The sequence below is a fragment of the Lemur catta genome, chromosome 11 (genome assembly GCF_020740605.2).
Source record: "Lemur catta isolate mLemCat1 chromosome 11, mLemCat1.pri, whole genome shotgun sequence".
Lineage (NCBI taxonomy): Eukaryota > Metazoa > Chordata > Mammalia > Primates > Lemuridae > Lemur > Lemur catta.
The window spans coordinates 47,718,910-47,732,019 of record NC_059138.1 but is presented as its reverse complement, the minus strand read 5'-3'; positions in this window follow the sequence as shown (position 1 = coordinate 47,732,019).

Here is a 13,110-nt window from a genome sequence, read left to right as displayed (position 1 = left end):
ACCTCCACTTGGAGTATTGCTAAAACTGTTACATATTTAAGACAAGAGTAATTTATCTATTTCCATATAAATTTCACTTATTTGCTTTAGATGAGTTATTTAGAAGAGGAAAAAAAGGGGATAACAAATATATTTAAAATAACATAACTGAAAGCACTTATTTCAGTAAAAGTAGAATTTTTCATAGCTCCAAAAAAATAAGTTCTCCCTATTTTTAAGGGATGATAGCAAAATATTTCAATGGGGCTAAGAAAGTCTCAGAGTAAGATTGCTGGTGAAATGATCATATATAAAATACATTTTAATATATTAAGATTATATATTACATAAAATCATATGCATAAAATATTTAAAATATATTATATGTGCATATATAATACATATGAACCTATATGTAGAATTACATATATATGAATCATATATGTTTGTATATAAATACAGAAATATATTTGTGTATATATGTACATTTATATATATTTCTTCCTTTACACTTCTTAATATTTTTCTTTATCTCTAAATGGATTTTTTGTTTCCTTTTGTACTCTCTGTTCCTCATTTTCTTGCTTTTCCTCTCTTTGCCTCTGCAACATAGAAAGGAACAAGAGTAATTCTGAAATAAAGAGATGCAAAGATCATAATTCCTTAATTATTCCTTAATATACACCCTGTCAGGGTATACTCTCCCTGAGCTAACACTTTCTAGGGTTGTTGATGATCAATCAACCAACCATCAAGTTTCCCCTAGGTCTCTGAGCTAACAAATTATAGGTCTAGTGTTTGAATCCAGGCCTTCTGGATCAAAACCTCTTACTCTTTCCCGCTACATTTTGATTGAGAAAAAAGGCAGGACATATTTTTGAGAGATTCTAGAGTATAATTGACAGTTTTTGGAAATTAGTTGAATATGGAAGAGAAAAGAATTGGAGTGATTAAAGAAAGTGCCTGGAGTAGTCAAGGGAAATTCTAATACATGAGTGAAGGTTTGGTCAGGAAACAGAAATAAATGAGGTATTTTAAAGGATGAAATTTAATGTTGACTGTAGGCTACACTGGTGTTGGAGGCTAGGAGAATTAAAATAAATACTATGAATATAATTGCAGGACACTATTCATAATAGACAAAACACGGAATTAACCGAAGTGTCCATCAGTGGATAAATGGATAAAGAAAATATGGTACATATACACAATGGAATATTATTCAGCCATAAAAAAGAATGAAATCCTGTCATTTGCAGCAACATGGATGGAACTGGAGCCCATTGTGTTAAGTGAAATATGCAGCTATAGAAAGGCAAATACTGCATGTTCTCACTCATATGTAGGAGATAAAATGAAGTGAATCTCATGAAAATAGAGACTATATTGGTGGTTACCAGAGGCTGGGAAAGGGGATAGGAAGGGAGAGAGGAAGGGCCAAAAAAGAATATAACTGTATTTATGACCACTGATCTGCACACTTAAGCATGGGAAAGATGGTAAATTACATATGTATCTTTTACCTCAATCAAATAAATAAGTAAATAGAATATACTTGAAGGAAGCAGCAACTACCCCTAGAACTGAGGGAAACAAAGGAAAGTAAGTGCCGTTATCAGCGCCTAGAAGCTCAGAGGAGGGGCTCTGTGGATGTGGGCTCAGACCCCTGAGTGCTGCTGGCTGCTGCTGGTGGCGTAGGTGCCAAGAGAAGCTGGATGCTGGAACCAGCTCCTGTTAGAGTGACGCTGACAAGGGTAGCAAACAAATTTTTAAGTCCTCTTCTTCCTTCTCCTGCTTGCCGGTCTTCTTGTGTTGCCACTCATAGATACAAAAAGGAAGCCCATTAGTAAAGGAGAAATTTAATCTTCAGATTTTTCACAGAGCCTGATTTAAAAAAAATAAGTTTGTTTCTGAGACAGAAAATATACACAATGAGCAAAATTACATAGAAACTAGAGGTGTTGGTGCTGATGGGTGGATAATAAATTCAGAACCAATACAGTTCCAGTTAAAGCATTTGCAGAACATGCAGGTAGAATAAGGTAGTCAGATATTTGTATATGACTGTAGCACAGCAAAAATGTTATTATTAAAGACAGATTTCATTACTTCATTCATCATTCATTCATTCATTTAATATCCCACTGAAATACAGATAACAGTAGAACCATGGACTGGTTAAAATATCCAGATAAACAAGAAAATTTGAGGGAAACAGAGCTAAGAATATGAATGCTGTGATCTCCATTTGCAAAGGCAGTCTATAGGGGCCAGGACACTTACCGCTTACCAGATGTTTGACCTTGCCTGCTTAGCCTCTCTGTACCTCAATTTCCTTCATTGTAAAATGAGGATAATAATATTTGCTTCATAGTATTGTTGTGAGGACTAAGAGAATCAATTGCAGATGCTTAGAATAATGACAAACACATTGTAAGTGTCCAATCAGTGTTAGTTTTTATTGTAGTTACAGCGATGTCTAAAAAAAAAAAAAAAGAAAAGTTAGCAAAATGATTTCTAACATTGTTAAAGACAGAATCGGAATTAATACATATGCACTGAATCTACACAACACAAATTCTTTTTACTGCTTTTTGCTCCTGTGTATGGCTCCTCAGGTTGTGCTCTACTCAACTCCACAAATGCCGTTTACATAATGATACCTTGTGATGACGCTGCCAAGTTATTATAATACATCACTTGAATAAAGTATAAAGCGTGTTTTCTGCTTAAATGAATGCTGTTATTTAAGATTCCTATAATTATACCAGCTCCTTTCTGATTTATAGGTGAGCAAATCAATGGCAGGATCAATAGAGAGGAATGAGCTCAAATGCATACACACATATCAGCTTCAAACGTAATTTAGAGAGTTTCTGTAAAATAGTGGTGTAAGGCATGACTGGGGGTTAATACATCTTTTTAAATGCAATGGAGTATCTTCTAGTTATATGGAAACATGTATGAAGAAAAATGCATATAGAAAAATGTATAGTATAAGGTGATGTAGTTACTGACAACTCAGCGAATAAAGTTCCCAAGCTGGAAAATTGAGAGTTAGAAAACACAAGGTGGGATTAGTGGATTTATAGTGAGTTTTAAAACATTGGATAAGAATTCAGATATTTCATAATTCAGTCTACTTATAATCTACATTCTTACAAAAAGGAATAGCTTAATACATGTACATAGTGAAATACATCTTTACTTGTCAGAATTGAGAGCTACACTCGCATTACTCAATTATTGTGCATGCTGTAGTATATCTGTAGAGACACCTATAAAAAGTAATCTACAAGGAGATAGCCATAACTCAGATATTTTGCACAGAAGAGAACTCTTAAAGGTTCTATTTATTAACTTACAGTTAATATGCAGTATATATCCAGTACAATCAATTCAGAAATTTTATATATATGTACATATTTTTGTTTTATTTTGGTTTTGTTTTGTTTTGTTTTTGAGACAGAGTCTCACTCTGTAGCCCTGGAGTAGAGTGTGGTGCTTCATCATGGCTCATGCAGCCTGAAACTCCTGGGCTTAAGTGATCCTCCTGTCTCAGCTTCCCAGAGTGCTAGGATTACAGCTGTAAGCCAGCATGCCTAGCCCAGAAATAATATTTTTATTTATATTTTATTATCTCAAATTCATCTTCAGTGGCCTAATATGAATTTATTTTATTCCAGATATTTAGAAGTGGGGTATATTTGAACTTCTAGTATAATTCCACTTGTCTAGAAATGGATGAAAAATATGATATGTATTGGAGAAGACAGCTTATGGTTGAAAGATGTAAATTATAAGTAATTTTACCCATGATGATTTCATCTTTACCCAAATGACATATAAAAATAAGGCCCAATTTAGAAGTATATAATTAAAAATAATGGCTCAGTTCTTGTCACTGCTTGCCTTAAAAGGGAGAATTTTACAAACACCTAAGGAAAACAGTAAGGATTCAAAATGACAGAATATACTGCCCTCAAAAAGAGGATAGCCAGGTCAGAGTCAACTCCTCCTTTCTTCTCCATCTGGGGCGTGGGCCTAGCAATTTCACTTTCCTTTAGCCTCATCATAATTGAAATTATCTCAACAAATGCTTTAAGGCTTAAGGCTGTTCAATCCAAATGTCTTGAAATTTTTGTTCTGCAGAGCCCAGAGATAAGCTTAATTTGCCATCTGTTATAATTGGGGGCACAGGCAAATGGTTAACATTGTTTTACTTCACTTTTATATATGTGCATATTATGACCAACATCAAATAAATATTCAGTACTAACCGATATTCTTATTCTGCCTTTATTCCATATATATGAGACTTAAGTTTTAATGCTGCATTTTACAAACAATGGTAATATTGATTATATTTTTTAAACCTGAAAAGGCTATTATGTACGTTTCTGAGTATTTGTTTTAGAAATTAACATAAAAGTCTATTTTCTTGTTCATAATACTTATTTCATTATCTTTATCATAACTTTATATAGAGATAAAGTGGTCCATAAATTAACTTTTTTGAGAAAATATTATACAATGAGAAATAATGTTGATGGGGGAATGTGCATATCTTATAACACTAGTTTGAAAGAACATAATTATAACATAAAATATTAGTTATTCATATCTTTTTCCTATTTATCTTCTTTAGATACCCTGAAAATTACTGTCTAGCTTTTAGTAAAGGCCAGATATGCAGAATAATAGATATATGGCAAATTGGATATGAAACAGAGGATTAAAAAATCTATATCTTGAAATGTTTTTTTCTCAAAGGTGTTATGAAAGTGGTGCAACATGTATATTCCACAACTCTTCCTTTATAAACATCGATATTCCATATACTACATAGTTTTTATTACAATTAAGAGAAAACTATGCCTTGTTTTTCTCCATATTTTCATAGTTAAGGCAGCATTATAATATTTCATTAAAACCAGTTCCAATGTCCTTTGGGGACAGAGTCTATAAATGCAGGAAAGAAAGCTAAATAAAATTACTCATAATCAATGTTGGAAAGGAAAAAAGGGCTGGCTGTGATTCAACTTGACTCACATGATGAGATTAAACAATAACACATTTGAAGGTATAAGTAAAACTTGATGAAATTCTTATTACTAGAATGTCAACTTGATGGGTACAATTGTTATCTGTGTATGAATACAGAGTTTCTGAGAGCTACAGGACTTGGCTTAGTTTTCTGAGAACTCAAATTAGAGTGCCTAGACTGCCTGGAGCCACAGGTTTAAATTCTGTCAACTAACCCTTTCCTTTTTCTGAAGCAGATAAAGCAGGTTCCAAAAAGCCATCTCTTTGTATGAGGCGGGGATCTTTTAATGACACCTTCAAATCATGTTCTGACTACACTATGGGGACACTTAAGATTATTTTGTCTGTTTTCTGCAACAGTACAACTTTGTGTTTGCCACAATTCTGGGACCCAGACCAAAATGCCAGGTGGGCCAACAACCACCTGATCCCAATAGGATATTTGGAATTTTAAAATATTTTCATTTGTTTTATTGACACTGGAATTTTTTAAAGGAGATAAAGATAAAAGGAATAATTTTGTACAAACTCCAGGAAGATGACCTTTGATAATAAGATATTTATAAACTACTTTGATCATCGAGTTAACAGTTGAAAAGGAAAAATAAAGCATTAAGTGGGAATATAGGGTGGAACTCCTAGGTCAGAAAGAAAATGAGATTCAAGGAAATACAAAAGCTATGGTACTCAGGGGAGCTTTAATCACCCAGACATCTGTTAGGCAGCTAATGCAACCAGGCACACACCTCATTAAAGGTAGTCCTCAATTATTCAGATGACAACATAATAGTCCAGAATAGTAAGAAGAATTTAACCAGTGGGCTAAAACATCTTACTTTACTTTTTTGTTTTGAACATCTGAACATGAGAACATAAATATAACAAAGTTTGCCTTTTTTCACAATAAAAGCAAAAATATTGTTCAAGTGAAATAGCATACAGTTATTTCAAGAAGGTAAATTGTTCAGTAACTTTATTAATAAAGGATAATTTAAATTATAAGGATAATTAATAAAGAATGATGAGAACAAGGTCAGACAATCAGTATACTTATCATGTAACTTGATGAAAAGAAACCAAAATTTTCCTGAAGATTTAAACCAACAAAAATTGCAAATAAATAAATAGATAAATAAGATATTCTTTTGGTCAGAAAAGATTATTAAATAAGAATCAAAATATTTTTCTACATAATTTTTATATTTTAGTTAGCCAAGATAATTAGCAGCTTTAAACATTATTAAGAGAAGTATATTAAATAAATATCAGAGGATGTAGAAGTTTCTAAATTGTGTTCTTACGCACTGAGTTTACTGAAAGCAAGAGAAGGGTAACAGACCATGCAGAAATTATTCCACCTGCCTTGAAATAACTTACATACCAATTAAACATCATTACAATGAACACTATTCACTGGAAATATTACCTTTTTGTAGACAATGAGTCATGTTTAATTCATACTCATAAACAGTGTTTTCACAGTTCTTGACTGGGGCTATTACAGAGTTCTTTGGCTAAGTACAAAGTACCTCTGGAAGGCAAAAAAATTATTTCTAAACCTCTCTCAGCTATAGGTGAGAACAAAACAGAAATACAAAATCACAATTCAGGAGAATTTCTGGAAGGAAGGAGTAGGCAAATATTTTCTTGAAGCCTCATGTACCCACTTAGTGCCAAAATATTTGAAAAAGAATATGTTTATTTCAGAAACCACTAACTCTTTGTGATGGCCAAATACTCCCTTTCTCTCTGGAAAAATAAAAGGTTTAAAGTATATGGCAGCAACAGCTGCTCTCTCTGAATTCCAAAAAGTAGCCAGGAATTCAGGCTATAATTACATATAATGGACACCAATTTGCCTGTCTGGATTTTTCAGTTTGCAATATCCCAGGAATTTGCAGGTGTTACAACTTTGCCACACTCAGCCAATGAAAGCTGTAGTAACTGTCAAGACTACCGACTTCTTATAGAGAAAGGTTCAAATAGGCCCCTGAGGTATGTCACTAAATAGATGACTCCTGCTTACAAGGCAGCCACCACATCCCCAAGACAATGAAGAATGTTACAGCAATTTCAAAGGAAAATTTGCTCAACAGCAGTGCTCAAAGGAATTCTAGTTTGTAATAAAGACATTGAGAAGTTATCTGTTCTACTCCTAATGCCCTAGAAAAATAATTTGGTTATGGAAATGATCTGGCATTTAGTCTTGTACACAACTTACTTCCCCCATTAACTTGTAAGAAGCTCAAGGGAAAAGAGTGAGTTTTATATAATGATGTCTATAGTTATAAATCAAACATTAAAATACATAGGTATAATATAGGGACTAAATATTTTAATATGATATGTCTTACAAATTTCTCATAACTCTTAGCACTATGTATTTCATATAAATGTTACTTAAAATGTTTTTGAATGAATAATTAATTATGATGGTAATAAGGCTGTAATTCACTTAATATGAATTAAAGCTTTTTTCTAGCTTTGGGGCTGTGTTGTATCTATACAATCCAGTATTTTCTGGAGTATCTATATAATCCCGTATTTTCTTGATTTCTGAATGTTAAATAAGAGCTATTGTTGGTAGCATACAATAGCTTCTTCAGCATTTTTGTGCCATTCTATCAAAATGAATTAAACTACAAAGATGAAAATATGAATCTACTTTTAACTAAAGCTTCAACAGGTGCATAATCATATATGAAAATATTTAAATTCTCCCAATCTCATTGAAATACCATAATAAACATCAAAATATAAAATTTGTATATTATTCTATAAATATAACTTAGATTAAAATCTATAACAGCAAGAAGTCTAAAGTAAAACATACAGATTTTTCAATTTTAGATAAAATGAACTATATAGTTGTATTTATCTAATGTTTTTATAGTTATGTAAAATTGGAAAAAAAGTCATTCAGAGATAATTGTACTAAAAATTAAGCATCATTTGTTTAATAGTTTCTACTTTAACTTTATTATTATATTAACTGAGTACTAGATACATAATAGCTTTTAAATCTCAATAAATTTATTATATCCACATAATGCTCAAACAAATGATTAATGTAATTGAGCCATATCATTAATTAGTTGATCAATTTCAGTTGTGAAAAATCATTAGATGGATCAATTAAGTAGTCAGTTCATCAGGAACATTCCAAGAGCCATACAATAACATTGTGTAAATTTTATTACACTCATAGGGTCACCTAAATTGCATGTAGATATTTTAGTGGGTTTCTATTACAATAGTTCTTTTCTTTTGACATAAGGAGAGTTCCATGTTCTGCTTTGTTTTTCATGAAACAAACCATTTATTTTTAAAAGCATTTTCTGTACTGTGTATTTTAGGTTTAGATTCTCAAAATAACTCATTGGAATAAAATTTGTAAACTCATACCCATTAGATGCTAACATTCCATGTCAGCAAATAAAATCAGCAGGTTTAAAAAAAGGCTGTTTAACCATGTGTATTTGCATTGTGTGTGTATTAGAATTCTGTGGGAAGAAAAACAACTGCTTTTTGTACCAAAGCTTCAGTTTTCATTTAATGGAAAGAGTTGGCAGTTTTTAATTGCTATTACTTAACATCAAACTAATAAATAACTGGTTATTCAGTGTAATGATGAGGCAGATGACCTTTATCTTCTGTAAGATATACATGCTATAATTTTCCGTCTATTTGTAGAAATATAAACTTTAGTAAAATGCAGCTTTTTCTTTTATAATTTAACAGTTTCTCCCAGGTTTCACATTTACCTGTACTCTAAATCTTTGCTGTTATCCCTTCCCACCACCACTCCCCACATTGTGGTGGTTATTAAGCTACTAGTTTTCAGATCCTTCCTTCTGTACTTGGCTATGTGAGGTTGAGTCTGGGACTCTGAGAACCACGTTTCTCAATTACCACCTGGCTCCTGTCAGGTTCTACTAGAGGGAGATGGAAAATCTGGGAGAGGGAAGGGACTTTATTCCTCCTGTTTGCTTTCTGTCCCTGTCAGCATTGCTCCAGCAATAGTCCTTTACTCTGCCTCCAGTTTGCAGCTTTGGGTCCACACTTCCACAACTCTCCTCATTGAGTCCCCTCACAAATACCAGCTACAATTGTCTGGCCCCCTCTGCTCAGAGATCTAAGTCTCAGTTGTGCAGGGGCTTTCGTCTGAGCTCCTGCGGCACCAGCACCAGCTGAGCAGTGCACTCTTCTCAGAAGTGTGAGTCCCAGCACTGCAGATGGGGACCCTCCTTCAAGTTCTAGTCTGCAATTTAGTCTCAACCTCTTCCTTTTGTCTTTCCAGCCCTAGTAGTGGCAACCGTTTCCTTCAGTTGCTACCCCTATGATACCTCAAGGTTCTCCATTTGCCTTTTCTATTCTCGAATACCTGCAGACAATTTTTTAACATTTTTCTCTAGTAAAATATATCTGGTGTGTATTTTCCTGGTCAGATGCCAACAAATATCCTCACTAATCACAGCATATCATTTAGTGCTCTTACTTAAGGAGAGACTTATAAAGAGTAAAACTAAGTAAACTATACCTCAAATAGTTTTTAAAGTCAATCATTTAATTGAATGTCTAGATGGATGTGTTATTTCATTTTGACTACATTATGCCTAATTATGAATCAAATAATGGTAAAAGCGTAGAGCTGGAATATATTTTAAAGATCATCTGGCCTGGTGCTAATGTGGAATAGCACCTGGAAGTCATAGTGTTCTTTAGGGATTTTCATAGCAGAACCAAAGACCATAAAATACTAACATATTTAATTATCTCATATGAACTTGAAACACTTTTACCAGCAGATATATGACTCTGCAAAATAAATTATGTCCTAAAGTACAAAAAAGATAAGATTGTAGTATAGAATGATTTACTATTTTTAATTACTTCTGTTAATATTACTTATATTACTTAAGCACTGATTCATATGTCCTGTAGTTTTCTGGTGTTTATTAACTGGTATGTGGTTTAAAAAAACAGTCTAAGAACTGTTATTGAGAAAAAAAATCTTAAAATTGAGAAAATTATATGAATTATTCAATTGGAGAGGAAATGATTCAATTTAGTCCCTGGAGTTGAAGAGCATCTCAGGGAGTCAGACTAATGCCCTCATTTTATAAAGAAACTTTCTTTGAAATGACATTTAGTTACTAAATTATATGGTCAAAATCATCTGATAGAACAAGGCTACTTTTATCATGTTGAAAATATTTATTGTTGAGATATAGATTATAATATTTTTATTTCTGATTTTAGATTATTTATAAAAGTTGTCCAGTAATTTAGGGCTAAATCTAGGCAAAAGGTGATAGCACACAAAACATATAACTCTCAATTTATAAAGTGATTTGAAAAAGAATAAATTATACTTGAATTAAAAAAAATAAGTTGTCTTACTTGAAGGATTCTTTTCTGAGCAGTGTCAAAACCCATGATAAAGAAATGAGAAAACTTTTATAACAATTTATGAAATCCCAACAATGTAAATGCCACTATAATTAGGCTAATTTTCAAAGAAACATATATAAAAGAGTTTACCCTTGGTTGGGTTTATAAACAAAATTTAAATTTACAGTCATTAATTTTTAACAGAGACAAATACAATTTCACATTTACTGTCTCATTTGATACATTGTGCCAGTCAAGAAGGACAGGAAGATACCTTTTCTCCTTTTTACATGTTTGGACTCAGAATTATTACCGAAGTCCTGTATCCAGGGTGTCAAGACTCCAGTCCAGACTCAAATCAGTTCCACAGTTAGTTTCTGCCTTTTCCTTACCCTGTGGCTTTTTGAAGGTACCTCTAACATAGCATATATTCGCACACCTGTCTAAATCCTATAGACTTTGGGCTCTTCAAAAACAGAAGTGATATTTTTCTCTCAGTATGTCTTTGTTCTAGAAAATAATATTGAAAATGAGAAAAATATTAAGAACATTATATGAAATAAAATACTTTCTGGATGTTACACTTCTGCAAAAACATGATAATTTTATGTATGATCCATGACAAGCTGTTATTTTCATGTGTCATCATGACCAATACAGAGTCAAGTTTAAAATTTCCATTTTTCCCCTTTTTGTTATAATAGAAGCAATATCAAGCATAGGGGGAAAAAAGAACCTCTCCATGGTAAGACTTCTATTACTTCCTCAAATTCAGACAGTTGATTCTCTCAGGCTTTATTCATCTTCTCCACAACGAGATATGCAAGGTAGGGGATTGTCCTCCATGTGGTTACTTTCAAAACATGAACCCAGGAGCACTGGCAGTTTACACATTTTATCCATTACTATAGAATAAAAGCAAATTTACTCAGTTAAAGTAATATGAGATATCACTTTATCAGGCTTCAGATATCAGAAAGAAGAGAAACATAAGAATCAATAAGGTTATTTGCCTACAGGGCAAATGTGACTTATCACTCAACAGTGACCAGCAGAGTTGGTGGCAGAAGGGGATTTCCATTTCTCTCCTAAGTCACAGATACTTGGATTCCTGCTTTTCTAAGGAGAAGTTCAGAGACATAGTTTATTCCAACATGGGAGATGAAGAACAGGGAAATCTGATTTGCCCAACCTGCCATGCCCAACCATGAGGCTCTTAGTGTGTACCCTCTTACTGAAGAAATTCATTTTCCTTAACCCAACTTCTCTTCACTTCTCTGTCTGGACAAAGTGTGTATCTTTAGTTTCAAGTACTGACACTATTTGATTATTAAAATATATTTTCAGCAACTCATTGTTATCCAGTGCACTAAAACATATTCCTATAAACTCCATGAATTTTTTATTGGTCATGATTACCTTATTATTGTTAAAAATAGCCTCTTCTTGATTAGACATGAATGGATTAATATTAACATTACTCATTTATTTTTATAAACTACCAATATACTTATAGTAGTTTTTAAATAACACATTGAATCATTCAGTAAAGCTGATATCAGATATGAGTTTGTTGTCAAGATATTAGTATAGCAAGCCATCATGCTTAAAAGAGAAAAGCCAGCCAGACTTAGGAGACTGAAGTAATATCTGAACTTTGCATTTTTAACAACCTCAGCAGATATTTAAGTATTTTTGAAAATACATGCTTAAAGAAGTAACTCCTTTAAGCAGAGATTGTATCTTATCCTCAGTGTTATTCCAGCACTTTCATAAGCCCCAAGCATAGTGACTTAGAAACGGCAGATCATCCACCAATATTAATAGTGTAATTTAAATAGGATAAATCACATTGGGATATTCTAGACTGTAGGAAAGAATTAATCTCACCTAAAATAAGGTAAATAAAGAATGAATGTTTTTAATTAGAATGAATGCATGTGTCTTTATGGGGGTGGAGATTAATAATTTGAAAGTCATGCTAAAATAATGCTTCCTTCAACAAAATTAAATTGTTCTGCTTTCCATGCAACAGAAGGCTGAAAAATAAACTACCAATTTTAATTTCTTTTTGGGGGGTCATAAAAGACAAGGCAATAGTATAAAAGGCAAACTGGTTCAATGCTCATTTGGCAATTCTGTGATCAATTCTGGTCATCTCAGATTACTCTCCAACCCAAGTGAAAATGCTGTTCTTGTGCTTGATAAAGCTTTTGTGGGTATGTGTTTGCCATATAAAATGATACTCTGCCACACAACAACTTATTCATTTTAGATGATACATATGTGAAATTAAATCAAGATGTTTCTTACCAACAGGCACAAAACTCCACTTGACAGATTTCCAAATTCAGGTGCTTTTAAAAACAAATTTGAGAAGCAACATTAATTTTAAATACTATTGAGCTACATATAGCAATTGCAAATTATGGAAATAGTTTAAGCTTTATAGGCTTACAAAATGGAAAGTGATCAGGGCTCTGGGCATGGGTTCTTTGGAAGGATTTTCCAAATAGCTCTGCATTGGAAAATAAAACCCATGTGGTCCTATTTACCTGAATCTGTTCCAAACAAGATCTAAATGTTTATATAAAAAAATCCAAAATATAGTGATTTCATGTCTACCTCACACAAAGAACTTCTGTAGTAAGACTGCCTCTTTATATCCAATTTACAGTAAATCATTAAAAA